The sequence below is a fragment of the Rattus norvegicus genome, chromosome 5 (assembly GCF_036323735.1).
Source record: "Rattus norvegicus strain BN/NHsdMcwi chromosome 5, GRCr8, whole genome shotgun sequence".
NCBI lineage: Eukaryota > Metazoa > Chordata > Mammalia > Rodentia > Muridae > Rattus > Rattus norvegicus.
In genome coordinates this window covers 18,982,746-19,008,749 of record NC_086023.1, presented here as the reverse complement: position 1 = coordinate 19,008,749, position 26,004 = coordinate 18,982,746, and positions in this window count along the sequence as shown.

Sequence of the window (26,004 nt, the reverse complement as noted above, 5' to 3'; positions counted from 1 at the left end):
AGATGTGATTAACTTTAAGTCAGAAAACAGGAGGTTACCCTCCGTAATGTGGTTAGGCCTCCTCTGGTTAACTAAATAAACAAGCAATCTAAACAAAAGAGTCCCTGAATTAGGTTTTACCTACACACCACAATACAGAAAATCTGCCTGACTCCCTCTCCTCATACTCAAGGGTGCAAACTCACCTCTTACCTAAATAGATTCCTATTCACACTTGCTAACTCCTAGTGGTGTCTGAGAGGTCCTCCATTCTTTTCCCCATCTCTCCCTGCACATATAAACAACAACTAGGAAAACACCAACCAAGGTTATCAGATTGTGTTTGCGATGATGACTATCTTGCCTCCATCGGATGGTGCAAACACTCAATGGTATTTTAGAAGTTGAAGGAAAGGGTTTTAGAATTCAGGAATAGACACCCAGAAACAGATGAAGGACAAGTTTTGAGAGAGGAGCCAATTGTGGCAATAATTAAACGTTAGTAACTGACTCTTGAAATTAAAGTGGTAAGCCTAAGCATATTCCTAGATATATGAGAGAGTAATGAGACTTCTAGAACTAAATTTCTCTAAAGCAATAATACCAGACCCGAATCACTGCAGTAACAGAATTCCCCTAAGTTATTGCTTCATTAAAGTATAATAAAGATCCCTGAGGACCTCTGCAATGGTATTACAGATAAAAATCCCTATTTAGCCCTCTTTTTCACTTAGCATTGATGACAAAAACTATGAGATATATACTTTACAATTTGAAAGAATTATTTCTTCTCCATTGTTTTATTCCAATGTCAAGACACTGAATGCAAATGAAAGAGACTGAGATTTTATCTTTACTTAGAACCATCCAAGGCACAGAGCCTCTGACTCGATGAGGAAGATATAAATATTGGGTACTTCACTGGATGTCCTTTGAAAGCAAGGAGCATAGCAGTTTCTAAAGCACAAAAGAAAAAGAAATGATTGGGAGGAATCTGTGTTTTCAGGAGCAAAATAGATTCCAGAGTAAGTAGACAAAACCTCACAATCCCGTTGCTATGCAGTCAGTCAACTGGAAAGTTTCTCTGGCTTTTGAAAAAGGGTGATCTTTGCTTGCAAGGAGAGCTTTTCAAATGAAGGCATATAAAAGTATTAATTAGAAAGGGCTACTTTTTTCTCCATTTATTCCTTGCTGAAGTCTTTTATTATCTCTTTGTCACTTGGGTTCCTGGTCCTATTTAAGGTAACCATAGTCCTATGTCTGTCCTATGTTCAAGTCCTGGCTCAAAATGCCTCAAATTCAAACCTTTAAGGTTACAAAGTCCTCTTTCTTAATACCCCACTTCTTCACTATGGCAGTTAAGAATAGGGACAGGAGCAAGAGGGACCACCAGATGAAACTGCTCCTCAGAGTGTATAGTGGTTTCTGTGACCACCAGTCACTGATGCTATACATGAACTGCATTCACACTGAAATCAACATAGTTTTGAAATGATTCATTTTAACACTTAGAAATACAGCAAACCTTTGAATTTCTCATTAGGGCATCTTCAAGAATGTGTTTCAAAGTTTTTAAACCTGTGATTTCTTTAATGAACATAAATTTACACCCCCATTAGGAATTACTGTGTATTATTGAATCATACAGCCTTGAAAATCAAAAGGCAGATTGAAAACACCCGGAGAACTGGTCAACCACTCTCTGTTCCCCGACTCCTGTATTCCACCAGCCCTCAGAATGTAATCAGAGACCAGAATCTGACATGCCATGAAAAGAAAACCCAGAGACAGGAATTGTGAAGAAAAATGGGTTTATTTGCAGTTTGGGCCAGAACTGGAGAGGGCAAATTCTCTCCTCCTTTCTTTTTCTTTCTTTTCTTTTTTTTCGGAGCTGGGGACCGAACCCAGGGCCTTGCACTTGCTAGGCAAGCGCTCTACCATTGAGCTAAATCCCCAACCCTTCCTCCTTTCATATATATCAATGTTGCAATTTTACAGGGAAAGAAATGAAACAAACTCAGAAAGTATACATTTGTACTGTCAGTTGTTCTGTAGAAGAGGTGGTCAGCATGTTCTGACTACTGGCCTGCAATGGCTCACACATGCCCATCAGATACTACTGTACTTACTAACTCCTGGAACCTGCCTGACACCTGGAGTCAAACAAGGACAGGGCATGTGACCAGGGTAGTCAGTCAGCTGGTGCAGTGGGATTAACAGTTAAGGTCCGAGAGGGGATGTGGGCGGAGGGTATAATGGCATTCCTCACTATTACAATAAATTAAAATGCTTCTGCTTCTGGCTCCCGGGATTTATGTTGTTAATTCCACACTTTCTCATGCCCTATTCCCAAGGACCATCTGGGGGTGGGGGACAAAGGCAAGGGCAACATTTGGAACTTTGCTTTCATCGTTAACAAATGGCTAAACTGTCTATTTTACCAAACAATTATCCTTAATAAATTTATTCATGAGTTATTTAAAAATAGAGGAAGTGTTTGTGGCTAAGAGTGTGAAGAAGGTGACAGGAAGGTGCCCCTGATTGCTGTCCCATGCATGCCGTAGGAGACAGGATGACAGGGTTGTTGGAAATCGTAGCATGGCAATTAGAATTTTGTTACCCTTGTCTTTCAGTAGTCCATATGGTATTATACACACAGAGAAAATACAGTATTAGGAAGCCTGGGTGGAGCCTAGGAACCTGCATTATGTTGTTGGTGCTTTTGTTCAGAGGTTTAGACCCAGGGCTTCAAGTACACTAAACACATATTCAATAACACCAAGATGAACCACAAACAAAGTTTCTCTATCTAAGCATACATTTCAGGTGACTTCACAACATGTCTTTTGGAGATCACTTTCTGGGAAATCCCCAGCACCAAGGAGCAAGGGGACACATAGCTTGAAACTCAGCAGCATTGGTTCTCTGTACTTTAAAACCCAACAAACATAACCCAACTTACCTTATGTGTTTTGCCTGTATTAATGTCTATGTGTCATGTGTGCATGTCGGGTGAGTGCCGAGGTCAAAACAGAGTGTCAAATTCCCTAGAACTAGAGTTACAGACAATTGCAAGTCACTATGTGGGGGCTGGGACTCAAACCCAGGTCATGTGGAAGAGCAGTTGGTGCTCCCAACCATCATTTCAGCCCCGAGAGCAACTTTTGTTTTAGGATTTACATTTAAACGATTTTTAAACCAGGTCTTTAAGTGTTCTTCTCAGATTGTGCTTTTCAGATTTCTCAGCTAATAAGGAACAGAACGAATCTGGAGGGAATTGGTGACTGCAGGAGAACGTTGCTCTGCTCGTCTGTACACAGTGGTTCTTCTGCCATCCCCCACATCACCCAGACTCTGCCCGTGGCTTTGTGTGCTCTGCCGTCAGATACTCATTCCCACCACACCCTTGAGTCTCCTTTCCTTTTCTGCTTGTTCTCACTGAGAGTAATTGGCAGATGTTAGCCATTCCACAGATGTCTTTTCACAAAGACGCAGATGTCATTTACATGGTTATCCCCAGACTGTGGATGTGGCAAAAACAGAGGTACTTAAAGTGAGGGAGATGTTAGGCCAGGATTCTCAGTCAGAATGCTCAGGCAGATCTCCATCCACATACCTCATTTCTCACACGGGTCATGTAATAAGCAAGGCATCTGCTTCCTCAGTTCCAGAGCCCGAGGGCCCTGAAATCAAAGTTCTGACCTCTGGTGAGAGAGTTCTCTGTCCTAACACAGAGGTAGGCATCTGAAGGGATAGACAGCATGAGGAGGGGGCAGAGTTTCAGTAGCTTTTTTTGTAATCAGCCTCAATTTGTTAATGGAAGTGGGCCATGATGACATACATAACTCTAACTATACTCTCTCTTCCAACACTGGGATGCCGGGCATTAAGTAACTGACACATGCTTCTTGGGAAATGCATTCAAATGAAAACACTTTGTGGCCTTTCTCTCTCATAAGCAAATTCAAGTTAATCTCTCAGGCGGGAATCACTGACTCCAGTTCTGAGAAGCATCTGATGTGACCAAATCCAAAGCTGTTACTTTATATATGGGAAACAGGCATACAGGCTGGCTAGAGCCTCTCTCCCATTCCCTCTGCACATAACTTTTCCTCTCAACCTAAAGTCTCTTCCCATTATTGCTTTGTTGCCTCTCAAAAAGTTAAGAGCTGTAAATTAGGAACTGAAGGTGAGGGTAAATGAAAATCTGGATTTACTTCACTTAAAGAAGCAAGGCAACTTTGTGGATAGTACTTTGTTTTCTATTTCAAAAATTACAGATGCAAAGCAGTACAACAGCTCTGAGGTGAGAGGATTCCAGGCATTTTAACCACAGTGAGCTGCATTAGAGAGGAAGGTGTTTGCATATGTATCCATACAATGTTTCTGTCATTTGTCAGGAGGAAAGTTTCCCTCATTTGCAAATTTCTGTTACAAGCCATATATGTGTGTGTGTGTGTGTGTGTGTGTGTGTGTGTGTATGTGTATGCATATATACATATATATGTGTGTGTATACATATATATGTGTGTGTAAAATATATATGTATAAAATATATTTTACATGTATAAAATTTAAATTTCAGGTGTATCAGAAACTTACTAATTGTGAATTGTAATTTGATACACTTTTTAAAATTTCTTTTATTAGATTTTTTTATTTACATTTCAAATGTTATTCCCTTTCCTGGTTTCCCATCCGTGAGACCCCTATCCCATCCCCTTCCCCTTCTTCTATAAGGGTGTTCTCCCTCCCCAACCACCCCCACTTCCCCCCTCCCTGCCCTGACATTCCCTTACACTGCAGGATCCAGTCTTGGCAGACAAAGGCCTTCTCCTTCCATTGGTGCTCAACAAAGCCATCCTCTGCTACATATGCCGCTGGAGCCATGGGTCTGTCCATGTGTAGTCTTTGCATAGTGGTTTAGTTCTTGGGTTGTTCTTACGGGGTTGCAAGCCCCTTCAGTTCCTTCAATCCTTTTTCTAATTCCTCCAATAGGGACTGCATTCCCAGTTCAGTGCTAGTTTGCTGCTAGTACTCGCCTCTGTATTTGTCAGGCCCTGGGTGAGCCTTTCAGGAGACAGCTATATCAGGCTCCTGTCAGCATGCACTTCTTGAATTCATCAATATTGTTTAGTTTTGGTGGCTGTATGTATTCTACTGGATCCCCAGGTAGGGCAGGCTCTGAATGGCAATTCCTTCAGTCTTTGCTTTGTTTCCATAACTCCTTCTATGAATATTTTTGTTCCCCCTTTTATGAAGGACTGAAGCATCCACATTTTGGTTGTCCTTCTTGAGTTTGACGTGGTCTGTGGATAGTATTTTGGATAATTCAAGCTTTTGGGCTAATATCCACTTATCAGTGAGTGCCTGTCATGTGTGAGGGGTGTTTGTTTGTTTGTTTGTTTTTGTTTTTTTTTTGTTTTTTGTTATTTGGTTACCTCACTCAGAGTGATATTTTCTAGTTCCATCTATTTGCTTATGAATTTCATGAAGTCATTGTTTTTGATGGCTGACTAGTACACTATTGTGTAGATGTACCACATTTTTTTTCTCTTTATTAACTTGAGTATTTCTTATTTACATTTCGAGTGTTATTCCCTTTCCCGGTTTACTGCCCAACATCCCCCTAACCCCTCCCCCTACCCTTCTTTATGGGTGTTTCCCTCTCCATCCTCCCCCCATTGCCGCCCTCCCCCCAACAATCACTTTCACTGGGGGTTCAGTCTTAGCAGGACCAAGGGCTTCCCCTTAGACTGGTGATCTTACTAGGATATTCATTGCTACCTATGAGGTCAGAGTCGAAGGACAGTCCATGTATAGTCTTTAGGTAGTGGCTTAGTCCCTGGAAGCTCTGGTTGCTTGGTATTGTTCTTCATATGGGGTCTCGAGCCCCTTCAAGCTTTCCAGTTCTTTCTCTGATTCCTTCAAAGGGGGTCCTGTTCTCAATTCAGTGGTGTGATGCTGGCATTCGCCTCTGTATTTGCTATATTCTGTCGGTGACTCTCAGGAGAGATCTACAGCCGGCTCCTGTCTGTCTGCACTTCTTTGCTTCATCCATCTTGTCCAGTTAGGTGGCTGTATATGTATGGGACACATGTGGGGCAGGCTCTGAATGGGTGTTCCTTCTGTGTCTGTTTTAATCTTTGCCTGTCTATTCCCTGCCAAAGGTATTCTTGTTCCCCTTTTAAAGAAGGAGTGAAGCATTCACATTTTGATCATCTGTCTTGAGTTTCATGTGTTCTAGGCATCTAGGGTAATTCAAGCATTTGGGCTAATAGCCACTTATCAATGAGTGCATACCATGTGTGTTTTTCTGTGATTGGGTTACCTCACTCAGGATGATATTTTCCAGTTCCAACCATTTGCCTATGAATTTCATAAAGTCATTGTTTTTGATAGCTGAGTAATATTCCATTGTGTAGATGTACCACATTTTCTGTATCCATTCCTCTGTTGAAGGGCATCTGGGTTCTTTCCAGCTTCTGGCTATTATAAATAAGGCTGCTATGAACATAGTGGAGCACGTGTCTTTTTTATATGTTGGGGCATCTTTGGGTATATGCCCAAGAGAGGTATAGCTGGATCCTCAGGCAGTTCAATGTCCAATTTTCTGAGGAACCTCCAGACTGATTTCCAGAATGGTTGTACCAGTCTGCAATCCCACCAACAATGGAGGAGTGTTCCTCTTTCTCCACATCCTCGCCAGCATCTGCTGTCACCTGAGTTTTTGATCTTAGCCATTCTCACTGGTGTGAGGTGAAATCTCAGGGTTGTTTTGATTTGCATTTCCCTTATGACTAAAGATGTTGAACATTTCTTTAGATGTTTCTCAGCCATTTGGCATTCCTCAGCTGTGAATTCTTTGTTTAGCTCTGAACCCCATTTTTTTGTTCTTTTTTTCCCGGAGCTGGGGACCGAATGCAGGGCCTTGCGCTTCCTAGGCACGCGCGCTACCACTGAGCTAAATCCCTAATCCGGAACCCCATTTTTTAATAAGGTTATTTGTCTCCCTGCGGTCTAACTTCTTGAGTTCTTTGTATATTTTGGATATAAGGCCTCTATCGGTTGTAAGATTGGTAAAGATCTTTTCCTAATCTGTTGGTTGCCGTTTTGTCCTAACCACAGTGTCCTTTCTTCTATTAGTTTGAGTGTATCTGGTTTGATGTGGAGGTCCTTGGTCCACTTGGATCCAGCTTTGTACAGGGTGATAAGCATGGATCAATCTGCATTCTTCTACATGTTGACCTCCATTTGAACCAGCACCATTTGCTGAAAATGCTATCTTTTTCCATTTGATGGTTTTGGCTCCTTTGTCAAAAATCAAGTGCCCATAGGTGTGTGGGTTCATTTCTGGGTCTTCAATTCTGTTCCATTGGTCTATCTGTCTGTCTCGGTACCAATACCATGCAGTTTTTTTTATCACTATTGCTCTGTAATACTGCTTGAGTTCAGGGATAGTGAACCCTGAAGTCCTTTTATTGTTGAGGATAGTTTTAGCTATCCTGGGTTTTTTGTTATTCCAGATGAATTTGCAAATTGTTCTGTCTAACTCTTTGAAGAATTGGATTGGTATTTTGATGGGGATTGCATTGAATCTGTAGATTGCTTTTGGTAGAATGGCCATTTTTACTATATTAATCCTGCCAATCCATGAGCATGGGAGATCTTTCCATCTTCTGAGGTCTTCTTCAATTTCTTTCTTCAGAGTCTTGAAGTTCTTATTGTACAGATCTTTTACTTGCTTGGTTAAATTCACACCGAGGTACTTTATATTATTTGGATCTATAATGAAGGGTGTCGTTTCCCTAATTTCTTTCTCGGCTTGTTTCTCTTTTGTGTAGAGGAAGGCTACTGATTTATTTGAATTAATTTTATATCCAGCCACTTTGCTGAAGTTGTTTATCAGCTTTCGTAGTTCTCTGGTGGAACTTTTGGGATCACTTAAATATACTATCATGTCATCTGCAAATAGTGATATTTTGACTTCTTTTCCGATCTGAATCCCCTTGACCTCTTTTGTTCTCTGATTGCTCTGGCTAGAAGTTCAAGAACTATATTGAATAAGTAGGGAGAGAGTGGGCAGCCTTGTCTAGTCCCTGGTTTTAGTGGGATTGCTTCAAGTTTCTATCCATTTAGTTTAATGTTAGCAACTGGTTTGCTGTATATGGCTTTTACTATGTTTAGGCATGGGCCTTGAATTCCTATTCTTTCCAGGACTTTTATCATGAAGGGGTGTTGAATTTTGTCAAATGCTTTCTCAGCATCTAATGAAATGATCATGTGGTTTTGTTCTTTCAGTTTGTTTATATAATGGATCACGTTGATGGTTTTCCGTATATTAAACCATCCCTGCATGCCTGGGATGAAGCCTACTTGATCATGGTGGATGATTGTTTTGATGTGTGTGCCAGAATTTTATTGAGAGTATGTTTGCATCGATATTCATAAGGGAAATTGGTCTGAAGTTCTCTTATCTTTGTTGGGTCTTTGTGTGGTTTAGGTATAAGAGTAATTGTGGCTTCATAGAAGGAATTCAGTAGTGCTCCATCTGTTTCAATTTTGTGGAATAGTCTGGATAATATTGGTATGAGGTCTTCTATGAAGGTCTGATAGAATTCTGTACTAAACCCGTCTGGACCTGGGCTCTTTTTGGTTGGGAGACCTTTAATGACTGCTTCTATTTCCTTAGTAGTTATGGGGTTGTTTAACTGGTTTATCTGTTCCTGATTTAACTTCGGTACCTGGTATCTGTCTAGGAAATTGTCCATTTCCTGCAGATTTTCAAGTTTTGTTGAATATAGGCTTTTATAATAAGATCTGATGATTTTTTGAATTTCCTCTGAATCTGTAGTTATGTCTCCCTTTTCCTTTCTGATTTTGTTAGTTTGGACACACTCTCTGTGTCCTCTCGTTAGTCTGGCTAAGGGTTTATCGATCCTGTTGATTTTCTCAAAGAACCAACTTTTGGTTCTGTTGATTCTTTCTATGGTCCTTTTTGTTTCTACTTGGTTGATTTCAGCTCTGAGTTTGATTATTTCCTGCCTTCTACTCCTCCTGGGTGTTTTTGCTTCTTTTTGTTCTAGAGCTTTTAGGTGTGCTGTCAAGCTGCTGACATATGCTCTTTCCTGTTTCTTTCTGCAGGCACTCAGAGCTATGAGTTTTCCTCTTAGCACAGCTTTCATTGTGTCCCATAAGTTTGGGTATGTTGTACCTTCATTTTCATTAAATTCTAAAAAGTTTTTAATTTCTTTCTTTATATCTTCCTTTACCAGGTTATCCTTGAGTAGTGCATTGTTCAACTTCCACATATATGTGGGCGTTCTTCCCTTATTGTTATTGAAGACCACCTTTAGGCCGTGGTGGTCTGATAGCATGCATGGGATTATTTCTATCTTTCTGTACCTGTTGAGGCCCGTTTTTTGACCAATTATATGGTCAATTTTGGAGAAAGTATCATGAGGAGCTGAGAAGAAGGTATATCCTTTTGCTTTAGGATAGAATGTTCTATAAATATCTGTTAAGTTCATTTGGCTCATGACTTCTGTTAGTCTGTCTACGTCTCTGTTTAATATCTGATTCCATGATCTGTCCATTGATGAGAGTGGGGTGTTGAAATCTCCTACTGGTATTGTGTGAGGTATAATGTGTGCTTTGAGCTTTAGTAAGGTTTATTTTACATATGTAGGTGCCCTTGTATTTGGGGCATAGATATTTAGGATTGAGAGTTCATCTTGGTGGATTTTTCCTTTGATGAATATGAAGTGTCCTTCCTTATCTTTTTTGATGAATTTTAGTTGAAAATTGATTTTATTTGGTATTAGAATGGCTACTCCAGCTTGCTTCTTTTGACCATTTGCTTGGAAAGTTGTTTTCCAGCCTTTCACTCTGAGGTAGTGTCTGTCTTTGTCTCTGAGGTGTGTTTCCTGTAGGCAGCAGAATGCAGGGTCCTCGTTGCGTATCCAGTTTGTTAATCTATGTCTTTTTATTGGGGAGTTGAGGCCATTGATGTTGAGAGATATTAAGGAATAGTGATTATTGCTTCCTGTTATATTCATATTTGGATGTGAGGTTATGTTTGTGTGCTTTTCTTCTCTTTTTTTTGTTGCCAAGACGATTAGTTTCTTGCTTCTTCTAGGGTATAGCTTGCCTCCTTATGTTGGGCTTTACCATTTATTATCCTTTGTAGTGCTGGATTTGTAGAAAGATATTGTGTAAATTTGGTTTTGTCATGGAATATCTTGGTTTCTCCATCTATGTTAATTGAGAGTTTTGCAGGATACAGTAACCTGGGCTGGCATTTGTGTTCTCTTAGGGTCTGTATGACATCAGTCCAGGATCTTCTGGCTTTCATAGTGTGTTGTGAGAAGTCTGGTTTGATTCTGATAGGTCTGCCTTTATTTGTTAGTTGACCTTTTTCCCTTACTGCTTTTAATATTCTTTCTTTATTTTGTGCATTTGGTGTTTTGACTATTATGTGACGGGAGGTGTTTCTTTTCTGGTCCAATCTATTTGGAGTTCTGTAGGCTTCTTTTATGCTTATGGGTATCTCTTTCTGTAGGTTAGGGAAGTTTTCTTCTATGATTTTGTTGAAGATATTTACTGGTCCTTTGAGCTGGGAGTCTTCACTCTCTTCTATACCTATTATCCTTAGGTTTGATCTTCTCATTGTGTCCTGGATTTCCTGTATGTTTTGGTCTAAGAGCTTTTTGTGTTTTACATTTTCTTTGATGGTTGTATGAATATTTTCTCTGGTATCTTCTGTCCCTGAGATTCTCTCTTCTGTCTCTTGTGCTTTTTTTATTGTTTCTATTGGATACATTTTTAAATCCTGGATTGTTCAATTTCTTCACCTGTTTGGTTGTACTTCCCTATAATTCTTTAAGGGATTTTTGTGTTTCCTCTTTAAGGGCTCCTCCCCCCCTTTTAAATCTGTGTTGTCCTGTATTTCTTTAAGGGAGTTATTTATACCCTTCTTAAAGTCTTCTATCATCGTCATGAGATGTGATTTTAAATACAAATCTTGACTTTTCTGGTGTGTTTGGATATCTAGTCTTTGCTTTGGTGGTAGAACTGGACTCTGATGATGCCAAGTAGTCTTGGTTTCTACTGTTTAGTTTTCTTTGCTTGTCTCTCACCATCAATTTGTCTCTGGTTTTAGCTTGTCTTGCTGTCTCTCACAGTGGCTTGACCCTCCTTAACCTCCTGTTTTCTTTTAGCTGCATCTTGGAACAGAGAGCTGCTCCTGGGTTTGTATGTTCTGAAGCCTCCAGGTGGGTTGCTTGGAGCAGAAGAATTGGTCCTACCTCTGCTTTCAGGTGTGTCATAGCTCTAGGCAACTGGCTTTCAGCTCTGGGCTCAGGCAGAAACGGGAAGGGTCTTGTCCCTGACTGCTCAAGGTTCCTGTATCCAGAGGGCACCAAGCAGATTCCTCTTGGGCCAAGAATGTGAGAAGAAATGGTTATCTTCCCTGAGCTCTCAGGACTGTCTGTACTTCTGAGAGTCCAGCTCTCTCCCCCTTGAGATTTTCATACAGAGAGCTGTGGGATCAGTTCAACTCGAGGCTCATGCAGAAACCAGAGGAGTCTTGTGTCAGACTATTCCTGTCTTTGTGCATCTGGAGGCCACCACGCAGGTTGCTTGGAGCAGAAGAGTTGGTTTTACCTCTGCTCTCAGGTGTGTAGGTGCTCCTGGCGACTGGCTTTTAGCTCTCAGCACAGGCAGAAACCCGAAGGGTCCTGCCCCTGACTGCTCCTAGGTTCCCATGCCCAGAGGGCACAGAGGGCACTAGGCAAGTTCTTCTTGGGTCAGGAATGTGGGCAGAAGTAGTTGTCTCCCCTGAGGTCTCAGGATTGTCCACACTTCTGAGACACCAGCTTTTTCCCCCACAGAATTTGGGTTCAGAGAGCTGTAGGATCAGTTCCATTCTGCTTGATATACTTTTTAAGTTTAATTTCTTTTTGTGGTGGCATGCATTGAAACCAAGGCTTCATGCAGCTTGCCAAGTGTCTGCCACTCAGGTAAATGTCCAGCCCCAATACTGGCTCTGTATTAGTCCTGCTCTACCATAGAGAGGGAAAGGGGGGGACAGAGAGAGGGAGAGAGGAGGCTGAATTTGATTTTAAGGCATCTTGGTCTATGCAGAGCATTTCATTATATCCAATACTACATAGTGAGTCTATTTCTCAAAAAGCAAACAGACCATAGTACCTACTCAAAGGAGCCATGTGGAAGCTAACCGAATAAATTATAAAGAACGGGTTATAGCACATAACAAAAGTTAAAAAATGAAAGCTAACTATTAAAGTTTACCGAAGATTCTCAGGGGTCTGATGTGAACAGCCAGTACCATTGATAGTCCACATTATCTACTAAGTCACAATTTCTGCCTGCCTATTTATAAATAACAACTTGAGCATCTGAAATTTACTAGCTATACTTCTTGAGGTAATACCACTAGATAAGTGGAAGAAAAATGACACAAACTTTTCTTCTTATCACTTTCCACAAGTAGATTTCACAGCTATAGAGGTGACCTCACCTGGGACATTATATTTTAAGCATGTGACTACCCTGCCTGTGACCTGAGGCTTGACCTGCTGAGACGTTGACTTGGCTCTCGTCTTTCTGTATTTTAGACTTAGCAATGTCATCTTCATCCAACTGATATTACAATTTTCTCAGCTACTGTCACTGGGGAACTTCAATGGCCAAGTGAATGAGGTTTCTGGTAGAATGGCACTATAATTTGTGATTGCTATGGCAACAGTGGGGATATTTTTTTGGACTGGTTGCTGCTTCCACAAAGAGATAAAATTCCCTTTTCACCGTTTTGGGGGAATATACATTAATAGGAAAGAGTAAGAAAAAAATTAAAGTATGTCTTTATTGCCTCTGCTTATAGTGGGGATCATATTTTAGCCAAATGGTCTGCTTCCTTATTAAATCAGGACATCTGCATTCCTTTTCTCATAAAGATTTAGCATAAATCCCTTACTAACTGTGCTAAGAATATATCAACTGTGTCAGAGCTTTAATGCTAGGATGAGCTTTTCATTTTCTAAGACTATAGAAGAAAAAAATCAACACATTTAAATGTCATCAATAGACTTCATACTGGGAAATCTTGTTTGTTTGATAAACTTGAATCTGCAACAGTGTAACAGCTGTGCTTGTGTCTTGTTATTCTGTTGGCTAGCTTTGCTTATCCTACAATGACTAGCATGGGGATTACCCAGTTGGTGCTTAACACACTGGACGATGCTTATTACTAGCCTTCATCTGTCAGTTCTTGTCAGTATTTTGCTTCTTTGTTGATCCCCTATATTTCCTCCCCATTGGTTATCAACTAGGGAGTCAGCCTCAGAGAAAAGAAGAGAGGAGGATCTATAGTTAAAGCAACAATGCCGAAAGGGAACGAGGCCAGAAGAATACTATGGGATTTTTGTTCTCTTTGGTGCTTGGGTCTTCACCAGATTTCCATTCCTGCAAGGGTCTCTGGGAATTTCCCTTCCAGCATCTGTTTTAACATGACAGGGGGAGGCTGAAACAGAGGAGTTGGTGCGCATGCTCAGGTTTTCTGGGGATGCGATTGAATGGTTCCTGGTCCCATTCTGAGTCTGGAAAGCTGCTTTCCTCTGTCTTTTGGTCTCCTGTTCTGATTTGCTGTCTGGCCAGATTTTTATGGTCCCTTTGGGACCATAAAGTAAATTCTCTCTGGGAAAAGGCAAGGAATATCTTTCAAAGTTTATGAAACCACAGTGTCCTGGTTAATTACTTGACTTGTCTATGCTTAAACACAGGCTCAGTTCTTCTAACCTACGGCCAGTTTTGTGTTTGTGGCCACATGTTACTGCTACCCGGAACATTTATATCCCCAGAAGAGGGATTTATGGTTTTACAAATGTTCTTCACAATTCGTCTTGTAGGAACAAAAGCTGTTTTATCAAGATTATTTCTTCCTGAAAGTATACAGTTTGAAAAAAAATCCTCTCTTTAAAAATGTAGTTTCTTCAGTTTCATCTATTTGGGCAAAAAGTTCACCTTGCTTCTAATGGGAAAGTCTTGAAATCATAGCTGGGGATAACCAATTTTACAGACAAACAACTGAATTGGGAAGTTAACTTCTTCTCAGGGAGAAGCTAAATCGCCTCCCATGGCTAACTGGGGTCTAAGGTACTACTTGGACTCCACAACCACAAGATAGAAAAAAATTGAGATTATATCCCCTACCTCCAGAATGCCTGAAAAACGTGTAGCCTGAACTAATTCATCATGATCATTTTCAAACGAAATTCCTCATTTACAATATTTTTAAGGCAGAATTCACAGAGATCTGCCTGCCTTCTGTTTCCTAAGTGCTAGAATTAAAGATGTGTGTTAATATGCCTGTCCTAGATGAAATATTGTCCTCTTGGAGGCTTACTGCTGAGTAAACCCATCCTTTCTAGTGCTTTCTGAACTCTGGCTGGCTGGTTTAACTCAGCTATTCTGGTTCAAACTCCTCTCCAAGCTGTCTGTTTCAGTAAGGCATCGCTCAGCTTCTCATTGAATTGTTCTACTTGGGCTTAAACTAACTCTGGCAATTTGTTCTAATCTTCTGGCTCCTTCTTATCTCTGGGTTCAACTGCTTTTGCTGACCTGCACTGAACTGCACAAACCCACTCCATTGTTCTGCACTAATGCACCGACTCCCAGTTGACTGACTCACCCTGTGCTGCTCTTAAATAGCTTCTTTTTCACATGTTGTCCTCATGAGAGTTGGGCATATCCTATCTCTGATTCATTCTGTCAACTCTTTTTCTGATTCATAATTTTGTCTGCCTTTCAATTAGAAATCATGTTCAAACATGGGTGCTTTCTTCTACAAACTAATTTTACCTTAAAGATGTGTGCCAAGGGCATGTCAGGATTAGCCAGAGGGATTAAAAGTGTGTGGTGTGTCTACATTCCAAATGGATCACAAAGACCTAGGTGGTTGGATGTGACCCCTTGCCATAGCAGCTATGTTGTTGGATTAAAATTCCCCTACAGAGGATCTGTATTAAAAGTAATTCTCTTACTAGAAAGACAATGGTTTATATATTACATTGCATACTATTTTTCCCTCTACATCTTTCTCTCTCTCTCTTTCTTTCTTTCTTTCTTTCTTTCTTTCCTACTTCTTTCTTTCTTTCCTTCTTTCTTTCTTTCTTTCCTTCCTCCTTTCTTTCTTTCTTTCTTTCTTTCTTTCCTACTTCTTTCTTTCTTTCCTTCTTTCTTTCTTTCCTTCCTCCTTTCTTTCTTTCTTTCTTTCTTTCTTTCTTTCTTTCTTTCTTCTTTCTTTCTTGGGTTGCATTGGAGGGAACTTATGTGGGGAATCTGAAGTAGAATCTTTCCAAGTCTTCATGTCTTGATGTGAATATATAGGGATTCCAGATGAAGGCAAAGTGTAGAGGAAATGCCTTTCATGGGTAGAAACATGGAGGGAGTTGGTTTTTCTGGATTTGAGTGATTCCTTTTGTCTCATGAGAGGCAGAATAAGAGGCTGTGAGTTATATGCTCTGTTATATGCCAGTCGACCTCAGGTTAGTGTCTAAAGAGGACTTGTGAGTAACTATGTTGTGGGGAGGGGCAATCACCAGACACACATCAGTCACAGCAGTGTTAACACAAGAAGGCACATAACAGGAAAGTGGGCACTCCTGAACTCACTTGGTTAAAGGAGCTCAAGGGTCCCTGTAATGGGCTGATACCTTTCTCCTAGGACTCCTGATGTGAAACCAGGAGAGGATGAAGTGGAGATTTCCATATAGCAGTTTTTTTTTGAAAAATGCTCAAAACAGACTACTTACTGTCATTGGAAACAAGCTTGTGTAGAATTTCTTGCAAACTTTAGATCACAGAATAAGTCTCATACCCATTAGGTTGAAGATCACACAAGCAAGAATATTTAAGCAGCAAAAATTGGTCTAAATCATTTTGTTCCCATTAAAGAAAGGCTTTTATTAAGGGTAAGGAAATAAATGCAGTAAGGCACACAGAAAAGAAAAAAGCCACACAGCAAAGCAGAGGGAGATTAGGAAACTAAAGCTCAGGCACTTCTTAAGGCCCGCTTTTCCAAAGTCCTAATGTTCTGGATCTTGGCCATCTGTTAAGTTTCATTATGGTCTCTTACATCGGCCCTGCTCTGAGGCACCCTAACTACTATCCTTTCTGCAAGGCCTCTTTGCCAGCTTGGAGGCAGTTAGACTCTGTATGTATCTCAAACAGTAGTCTCTCTTTTTTTGACACAGAGAAAATTCTTCCTCTCTTAAGTTGCTTCAGGCTCACAATGACAAGAAAAGGGGCTATCAGAAATGTGTGTTCATCCTAGGCAAAGTACTGACAATGGACCAACGGAACAATTCTCAAGTCCAGATTTATGAACCAGCGAGTGAGTGTATTTTGGTTCCTTCCAAGAGCATGACTGACTCAAAATGTCTGTACTACCACAGAGCCCATCACTTTTGGTAAAGACTCAAGTGTCCTATCTTTGGAGCTCCCTGTACACCATGCAGAATGCTCCACCGAAGAGCATCTCTACCTGGCAATTGTCTATTTTTATATTATTTTACTACTATTTTTTGAGACAAGATTTTATGTAGTACAGGCTGGCCTTGGATTTTATATGTAGCCAAGGGTGACATTGAACCAAGAATGACCTTAAACTTCTGACCCTCCTCTTTCCATTTGAATGCTGGATAACATTATATGCACCTCCACACCCTATTTTCTTATAAGTCTGTACCTTGGACTTTGAGTGTCTTATTTCCTTCTTGGGTCTAAGATACGGTCTCTTTTCTCCAGGAGGAAACATTTAACTTCATTCACCACAATAGGAAGTGGTGTTGTACAGTGTGCCATTTATGGTAGTACTCTCTGAAATCACTACCTGCCTTTGATACTTAATTGTATGGTGCAAAGGAGTGACATCCCATTATTCTGTTTCATTCTCTAGCCCAGACTAGGCTGAAAATCACTGCATAGCATGAGGTGACCTTGAACTTGTGGCTACAGCCTCCCGAGTGTGGGTTTACAGGCACAATCAGCCATACTTGGTTTACCATGCATATTTGTTTTTATCACTCACACAGGTAAATGAATATATATTGATATTTGCAAGGTATATTATTATCCTCTACTCCTAGAAAGAAAGAACCTTGGTTTCTCAGTGTGGGGAAAGGTGTTTACAAAGAGCATGATTTCAGAGGTGATCATTGCTACTGCTCTGCTCAAAAGAAATCCTTGCTTTACTACGGCTACTGTTTTGCTAGGTAGACATGATGTGCCTGTCAAATTGCCTTCTAAAAACGATGTTTATGCACACAGATCAGTGCTGCTTTCAGCTCTGGCCAGAGGAACTTGATTTTGCAGGAGGCAGCAGTAGCCACATTATTCACAGCTGATCAAAGTGCTGAGACTAAATGACAGCTGAGTGCTGAGCCTTAAAGGAGACATTTCTATGCCTCCTTCTCCACCCAAGACTCAGAGAACATGTTGGATGAAGGGTAAGAAAGAATATATGAGCTGAGGATGGAGTAGTGTGTAGCAGCACATCATGTTCTGGAGATACTTGGACTTGATCTTTACAGAAGCTGTGATTACCAGCACAAGACCAGGCCTGTAAAGAACCTGTCATGGACGTGGGGCACTCATGATGAGCATTTACAGGGAGTTAATGGTAGCTCTGAGGAGGGCCTCCTTCCTAGATGATGTTTCCAGTTAATGGTTGCTGGGAGAAGGGGAGGTATTTCTTTGCATGTGAATAACCGCTCAACCAACCTCTTATATACAACCTTCTTAAAACTCCCAGGACACACACACACACAGACACACACAGACACACACACACACACAGACACACACAGAGAGAGAGAGAGAGAGAGAGAGAGAGAGAGAGAGAAAACCACAAAGACACAAAGACACAAAAGCAGAAGCAAACTAATTGGAAAGACCAGTGGGAGAGTGACAAGGACCATGATCAAAATAAGGAAATGAACAGTGAGGCCATTATTACATATAATTAATACATATTTAACATATGTTTAAGAAAGAACTTTAAAACTATTGTTTTCTGGAGCCATTACTGTCATTTACTCCAATGACCTTTGGTGTCTTGAATTCAGTCTTATTTAGAACCTGGGAAATGCTACAGCCAGACGAACTGGACTACTCTCAAGACACAGAATGATTTTCCTCTGATAAAATCTCATCCCAAAGACATCATCGAGAGACAGGTGTGATATTATTCAAATGGTTCTCCCTCCTTTTTTTTCCTTAAACTAAAATGATTTAAATAACATTTCTTTAATTTTATTTAATTACCAGAGGCTTGCTGGATTTTATTGTTTGTTTGAAGCAATATCTAAAGGAGAGAAATAGTTAAAATTAAGATTTTATTTTAAACTCCTTAAATTTAGTAATAATCCAAGTAAATTATGTTCATTATTTTTCCCATCTTAAAAAATATAAAGCAATATCTTCCAAGCAGAATTATATCTTCAAGGGACTGATAATAATTGTACAGAATGACTAAGAAAATCTTGAAATATTGAATATTTCAAAGTAAATTATGAAATAAAATAGTTCTAATATTTTACTATTAAAAATTACAGATATATAACCCAGAGTTTTGTGATACACAAACACACACACACACACACACACACACACACACTTTCAGTTTGGTTGAATTTAGGTAAGCTATTCAGACTACAAGCTTTTGAGCTACCGTATATAGTGAATTATTTATTCTCCAAGACTGTGCTCCTTGGAGATGTGAACATACTGTACTTAGGAATATTTTTTTCTCTAATGCCTGGAGCAATCCCCTTGAAATTTATTTGAGGAAAAACTTTCTTTCTCCCAGTATTTCTGAAAGGAAAAAAATTAACCTTAGTGTGCACTAATCTATAAACATTGTTAAGTGAAATCACATGGAGATACCCTCTTCTGCTGTCTAAATAAACATTTAAAATTATTTTAGACTCATTTAAAAAAAAACATTGTTTTCAACTCTCATCCCTTACTGTATTCTATTCTTGGCTTCTTTTGATTGTCTTCTCTTTTTTCTTTTTCAGTTTAGGAAACTGATATGTTGCCTGTGCCCTGGATGGCTCTCCTCCCGACCCTACCTGCCCCTGGGGGTTGGGGGTGAGTTGGCACAGAGTCAACATACTCTGGAAGCGGATGAGAAATGCTGCAGCAAACTTGCCTGCGCACGGCTACAAGCTCCTTTAGTACCCTCCACCCACGCCTCTATTGGTTCCAAGAAAGTATCTATTCTAAATGGCAGTTCCTGATTGGCTGGCATTATTTGCCCAAACGATCCTTGCCCTCTCAGGCAGTCCTCAATTAGGTCCTCCTGCAGGATACTGGTGTCATAGGCAGTCCTCAATTGGGAGATGGTTTTGCAGTTGCACGGCCCCCAGCATTTACATAGAGGCAGCCCTACTGTCCTTGCTACACTAATAGTTCCTGAAATCTGAATAGTTCTTTTTCACTTGAAATCTGAAGTTGGGTGTCACCCTGAGTTGGAGGAAGTCCACTGAGGTCTTGCTCTGGTTATCTGGGCAACTTCTGTTTTTGTGATATGGGAGTTGGTCCAAATTTGTTTCTCTGGGATCAGGCTGGAGCTCTGCTTTTCGATAACTCCTTATTACTCCCAACTTTTCGCTAGCACTGATGTCAGAGATGTGTGGCACTTACTGCTGAGCATGGTAGAGGTCCTGACTCTCAGTGTGCCTCTGTGGACTCTAGCACACAGACTACACTGCTCAGCTGTGGGTTGCCAGCATGGTTTCCTTGACACTGGCTTGGGTAGGCATTTGGAGAGGAAGTTACAGTTCTCAGCTGTAGTTGTCTTTAGTGTCACCCCAAGAATGCTCCCTCACATGGCACGGTCTGTCTTCTCTGGCCTTTGCTGTGCAGGCAGGGTAGCTGGACATGTGATCTGTAGTCTGTGGTATTTTCCTAGACTAAAATAGTAACATATTGCTTCTTTCCTTGAATGTTTCCTTTTTTTTCTGGACAGTCCCTACCCTAGTTTGTGAGAGCAGCTCTTTCTTAGACACATTTTTTGTTAGACTGTGACATTTCTGGGTTATTGACTTCTCTGGTATTTAACCTGGACATGTGAGATGAAAACACAACATGTTCTCTATCATTCCTCAAGTCTCAAAGCGTCTTTCCCTGCTGCCTTCTTCCAGGTTTCAGCCCGGGTGAGTAGTGTGCTGGCATTTTAGCTCGGTTAGTGGGAGGAATAAGGACAAGTATGGCTTTTGCTTTCTTGGGAGCAGCATTAATCATCTCTGATTTATAATTATCACATATGTATGTTCCCAATGTCAAACTCAGAGCAAATGTTGTCATTATGCACGTAAGAAGTAAATGCAAAATACCTAGAATGAAAAAGGGTATTCATATCTGATTATCTTCTGTTATGTGGTTCTTGGAAGAGGGTGACTCTGCAGAATGTGGCAGTGGTGGCATGAGCTTGTCACAACAGGAGGGCCTGTTCTTGCAGCAGGCAGAGTGGATGAGATGGCTGGTGATGTGCTCTGAAGCTTAACTGTAATACGGGGCCGCCATGTTATCTCCTGTATTGCTTGACACAGCCAAATGGCAAACTTCTATCATTCATGTTTAACAGTGGAAGACAAAAATACATATTAGTTAGATTCTTCCACCAAAAGGAAGAACTTGGGAAGGGCCAGAATGTATGCTGTTACTAAAACCTGACATCATCAGCATTGTGCTGACACCATTTCCTGGCTTTGTTTTGCGGTTTCTTCTTGCTGGAGAGGAGTAAGAGAAAATGAGGTGAAGACAGAATTGATGGTGGGAACCAAAGCCCTGCTGTGGCTCAGACCTTCTCTTCCTGTTTACACTTAGCTCTGTTGTTTTTTTCAGACTTGGTTTTATTACTTATAAGTTGGACAAATACTCATTATATATACACATATATGATATCTATACTATCTGTCTATCTATCTATCTGTCTATCTATCTATCTATCATCATTTATCATTTTTATATATATCTCTCTATATGTATATGTATCTCCCAAGTTTGTTTTCAGAATTTCCATATTGTCATATGTCTTTATTTTGCAAATTTTCATCCACCAGGTACTCAGTCAGGTAGTATTGAACACTTAGTGCTTGCTAACTACAGTATTATAAATATAGTGATGAAGCAAGGCAGAGTCCCATCTAGAGCCCTTTGGTAAGCATGTGCTCTAGTTATGACACAAGTCATAACTTCAAATCCTGGTTCTCCAACTTTTGTATTTGAACTTAGCAAGTTCCATAACCTCTCTAGCCCTGCTTTTAATTTTCTACCTATAAAATACAGACTATGGTTAATCCTATACATAATATTGTATATGTCAAGTGAAATCATGAATATGGAATCTAGCCAAAGTAACTCCACAGAGAACAACATATGGCATACAAACTACCAGGACATGAAATATGGAAATATGAATATGTGTGAAAATTTCTGCCACAATATTATGGTGATAAATTAAAAATAAAATCAGTACCAGTGTTGTTGCCAAGTTAAAATTCATAATAATTATAAGTGTACTAGAGGTTCATAATTAAATAGCTCAGGAGACATTAAGCCTCATAAAACTTATCCTGAATGATTAAGTTTCCAACCTATTTGAAATTTAGTTTGGTGTTGGTGATTCTGTAATAGTGTGACTTCATGGAACAGATTCATAGCTCATTAAATTTAACATAGTTCGTAATGTCCTCCAAAGAAGCAGGCCCTGTACCGTTCTTAATTAAGTTCATTACTTGATATATAGATGAGAGGAAAAACATAACTCTTACCACATAATTAACAGTTCTTCATTAAATGTACCATGATTTCTTGAAACTAATTCAGGAACATAAGGGAAATAAAAAATGGGACATTTCCTGTTCTAGTTCTTAGTGTTATGAAAAAACAGTCAATATATCTAGAAAACTTCTTAGTCATCCAAAGATAGTTAACTCTTCCAGGAACAATACTATGCAACAAGTTCCCAAAATTCCAGAGACCAGGAGACTCCATGTGATTTATGTCATGAGGCTTAGAAATTAGGTACTAAAATAATATTCATGCATTACAGAAATAGAACAACCCAGAAGCTTGTCTCTAAAGGCAAGTCTCATTAACTATACATAATAAATATGAATATATTATAAATATTATATAATGTCATAAATATATAAATCTATATGTCTCCTGAGAGGCTCTGCCAAAGCCTGACAAATACAGAGGTAGATGCTCATAGCAAACCATTGAATTGAGAACAGGTTCCCCAGTGGAGGAGTTAGAGAAAGGACTGAAGGAGCTGAAGGGATTTTCAACCCCATAGGAATAACAACAATATTAACTAACCAGAACACCCAGAGCTCCTAGGGCCTAAACCAGAAAGAAAAGAGTACACATGGAGTAACCGATGTCTCCAGCAGCATATGTAGCAGAGGATGACCTTGTCAGGCATCAACCAGAGGAGGAACCCTGGTCCTGTGAAGGCTTGATGCCCCCGTGCAGGGTGGGAGTGGGTGGGTGGGTAGGTTAGTGCAGAAGCACCTTCATAGAAGTGGGGGAGGGAGGATAGGATGGGGACTTCCAGAGGGGAAGCTGGGAAAGGGAGTAACATTTGAAACATAAATAAATAAAATATCCAATTAAAAAAAAAAGAGAGAAGCTAAACTGTTTTTAAAACAATATTTTGCCCAATGATAACTTGCAAATGACAAATTGCCATTCTCTTGGTGCTGAATAAAACTCCATTGTGTGGTGTGGTAATATATGTATGTATGTACAAATATACATATATTATACAATATAGAAATATTACATAAATATAATATAAAACAGAAATATATTATATAATAAATATATAACAATAAATATAAATATTGTATGTATGCAAACATACACTTCTAAATATAACCAGTTGTACATGTATAATGCCGATCATATGTTTTCAATCCTAACCATTTGATATTGGGCAACCAATTGATCTGCCCAGAGGCAAGAGATTTTATTTTGGCTTACAATTTCAGAGGAGTCATTCTATAGTCACTTGGCCTCAACATCATGGTGACAGATGAATGTGGTAGAGAAGAGCTATTTGCTTCATAGCAGATCAAGAGGCAGAGTATGTGACAGGAAGTGACTAAGAACAATACAACCAACCAAGAAAACCAACCTTCAGCAATCTACTTCCACCATCAAAGCCCCCTCTCCTAAAGCTTGGATAACTTTTCAATAAAATACCATTTTCTGGGGACCAGCATTCAAAGCGTGAACCTGTCAGAGTACTCCATATTGACAACACCTGTTTGTGAAAATCTTCAATCTTCAAACTCATAAGTGACATTGAACACCTTCCTGTCATTAAGAAACGTGAGGATAATATTAATCTACATATTTTTCACCTACTTAAATTTTTTTTAGTTCTTTGAATATTGAAAACTGGCTTCAGAAAGAACGAGGCACATTCCCTGTTCTGTCCTGCAGGACAGTCAACGAGAGTCCAGAGGATACCTGGAAGAGAATGGGGGACAAGAGACATGAAGAAGGACGCCAAGACAAGAGTCTGATCAAGGCAATGAATTTTATTTTTTCCCAAGGCTGAATTTCTACCATAGCAGGGGTAACAGAGGGAGGGGGAAGTGAGAAACATCTACACAAGCTAAGGACACTGGCTGCTGTGGTCAGCTGACATCAACAGGATGTTGGTATCTCAGAAAGGTCACAAGTTTGTCATATCATTAGTCAACAGGATGTTGGTTTCTCAGAAAGGTCACAAGTTTGTCATATCATTAGGCATACCGATCACCAGATTTGTATTAGCCTTCTGCAGCTGGCTGGAGATTTTCCATGAACCCAGTCATATTTAACTCTAACTATAATATTAACACCAATAATGGAGGGTTTTAAGGGCATTGCTCCCAACAATTCCCAATAACATACAGTAGATAAAAAGCTAACACTGATTATGCTCATAATAGTGTGTCTGCCATGCATAAACTGTCACTAAAGCACAAGGCATCCCTTGCACGTTGGTATTGTAGCATGCGGGGTTCAACTTTCAAGCACTACGAAAACTAGTCAGCAACAAGAAAGGTTCCTGGTTGGTTTGAGATTGAGTTTTCTATGTCCTACATCCAAAGTGGTATCTTTAGTATTAGGATCTTACCATGTGGTTATGGTATGTGATCAAGGTAAATAGCAACAGCCTGTGTTGTTTTGGAGACTTCTGAGGGCTTCCCTGACAGATAATTTGTAGGGAGTCATCCCATGTCTTATGCTGAGATTTTAATAACCCAAGTCTTCTAGGAGTGGTGATGTCCATTTAAACTGTTTCAAATAGTTATATTTTGAAATTAGTTTACTAACTAGTTGGTTTTCATAAATTCTTAATTTTGGTCAACCCATCCTCTACTTTCAAGTCTCTGCACTTCCATTCCCGCTTACCCTTTTATTCCCCAGTATTCCTCCTCCTTCTTTCCTATCATATGCATTCTATCATCTTCCAGTTGAATTTTTAATTGGGTAGTGAGATAGTAGGCTTCCGTATATTTTGAAAAAAAAACAAAACAAAACACCACACCTGTAAGTCCTTTGGGTTAGCCATCATTCCCACCTCTGATTTCTTTCACACTCTTGTGTCACTCTTGTGATTAAAGTTCATATTTTAATAATAAATTTTAATTAAAACATAATCACATCACTAAGGCAGGATGTCGGTCAGGTTTCTAGTACGAAGCATGATGTACCCTCTGTTGAGAGAGTGTTAAGACCAATTTGACACTCACCAACAGGTGACTGCCTGTTGCTGTAGAAATATAAAAAAATGCTGTCTTTTATCCTGCAGTAGGTCTGGCACCATAGTGCCTCAAGATGTCTGGGAGATACCTTCATCTCAGTCAGTAAAGCATCTCGCCTGCTTTGCTCTATCCCATATCATACTGCCGATGGCTACTCTCTGAGTCTGGCAACAATCTCTCTACCTATCTAGTTCCCAAGACAGATTGCTACCATGACAGACATACACATGTCTCTAGCTACCATATACTCTCTTGAATTCAATTAAATCACCACACAAAAGAACATGCAACACAATAACCTCTGATCTAATTGATAAGATATAATTGCCCACTTAAACATACAAAGCCTTGTACACATTTATCCGTTAAGAGTATTCATAACAACCTGTAAATGTACAGAGAGGAATCTTAACATCTGCCTCCATGTTCCTTCAGCTGCTTCCCCCTCCTCGCTCCAGTCTCCTCCCATCTCTAAAACTTTTCTCCTGCCCATCCTTCCTTCTTGTCCAATGACAGGCCTCATTTATCTTGTACCTGCCTTCACCTGTATAATGTCATCATCCTACAAGTGCCACTATTGCAGCTTTTTGGATATCTTGCTCTGCTGGTCGTTGTGGTTCATAGATGTCACAACTGGATGGGAATTGTAATTTGTTACCCTTCCTTAGCAACTTGCATATTGTATCTTGATACTATATAGAAACCAGACTGTTGGAAGGAGGACAATTAATACTAAGATTGTCTGATAAAAACCTTAAGGAATCATATTATTTTGTACTTACCTAAAATTAAAATCAATGAATTTAAGTGTATGTATATATACATATAATGTAGCTTAAACGAAGTTTTGCTACATGGCAGACAACCCTTCTCTTAAAAACCAGATTAATAAAAGCCCCAGTACCAGGCATGAGAAATCTCCTTTTGTATGGTTTGTCAGGGTATTTGAAATGACTCCCCAAACAATATAGGCTATGCTGTCACCCTTTGTTGGCTCTCAGAGGTTGAAGATAAGTCTGTAGTGCTGAAGACGCAGAACATTTATGACATATCACTCAGATTATTGAATCTGGATCTAACATGTAGTCAACTCTTAGTATTTTGTCCAGACCCTACTCAATAATAAAATAATTGAATGGGATCCCAAACATTCTTAATGACATGACTG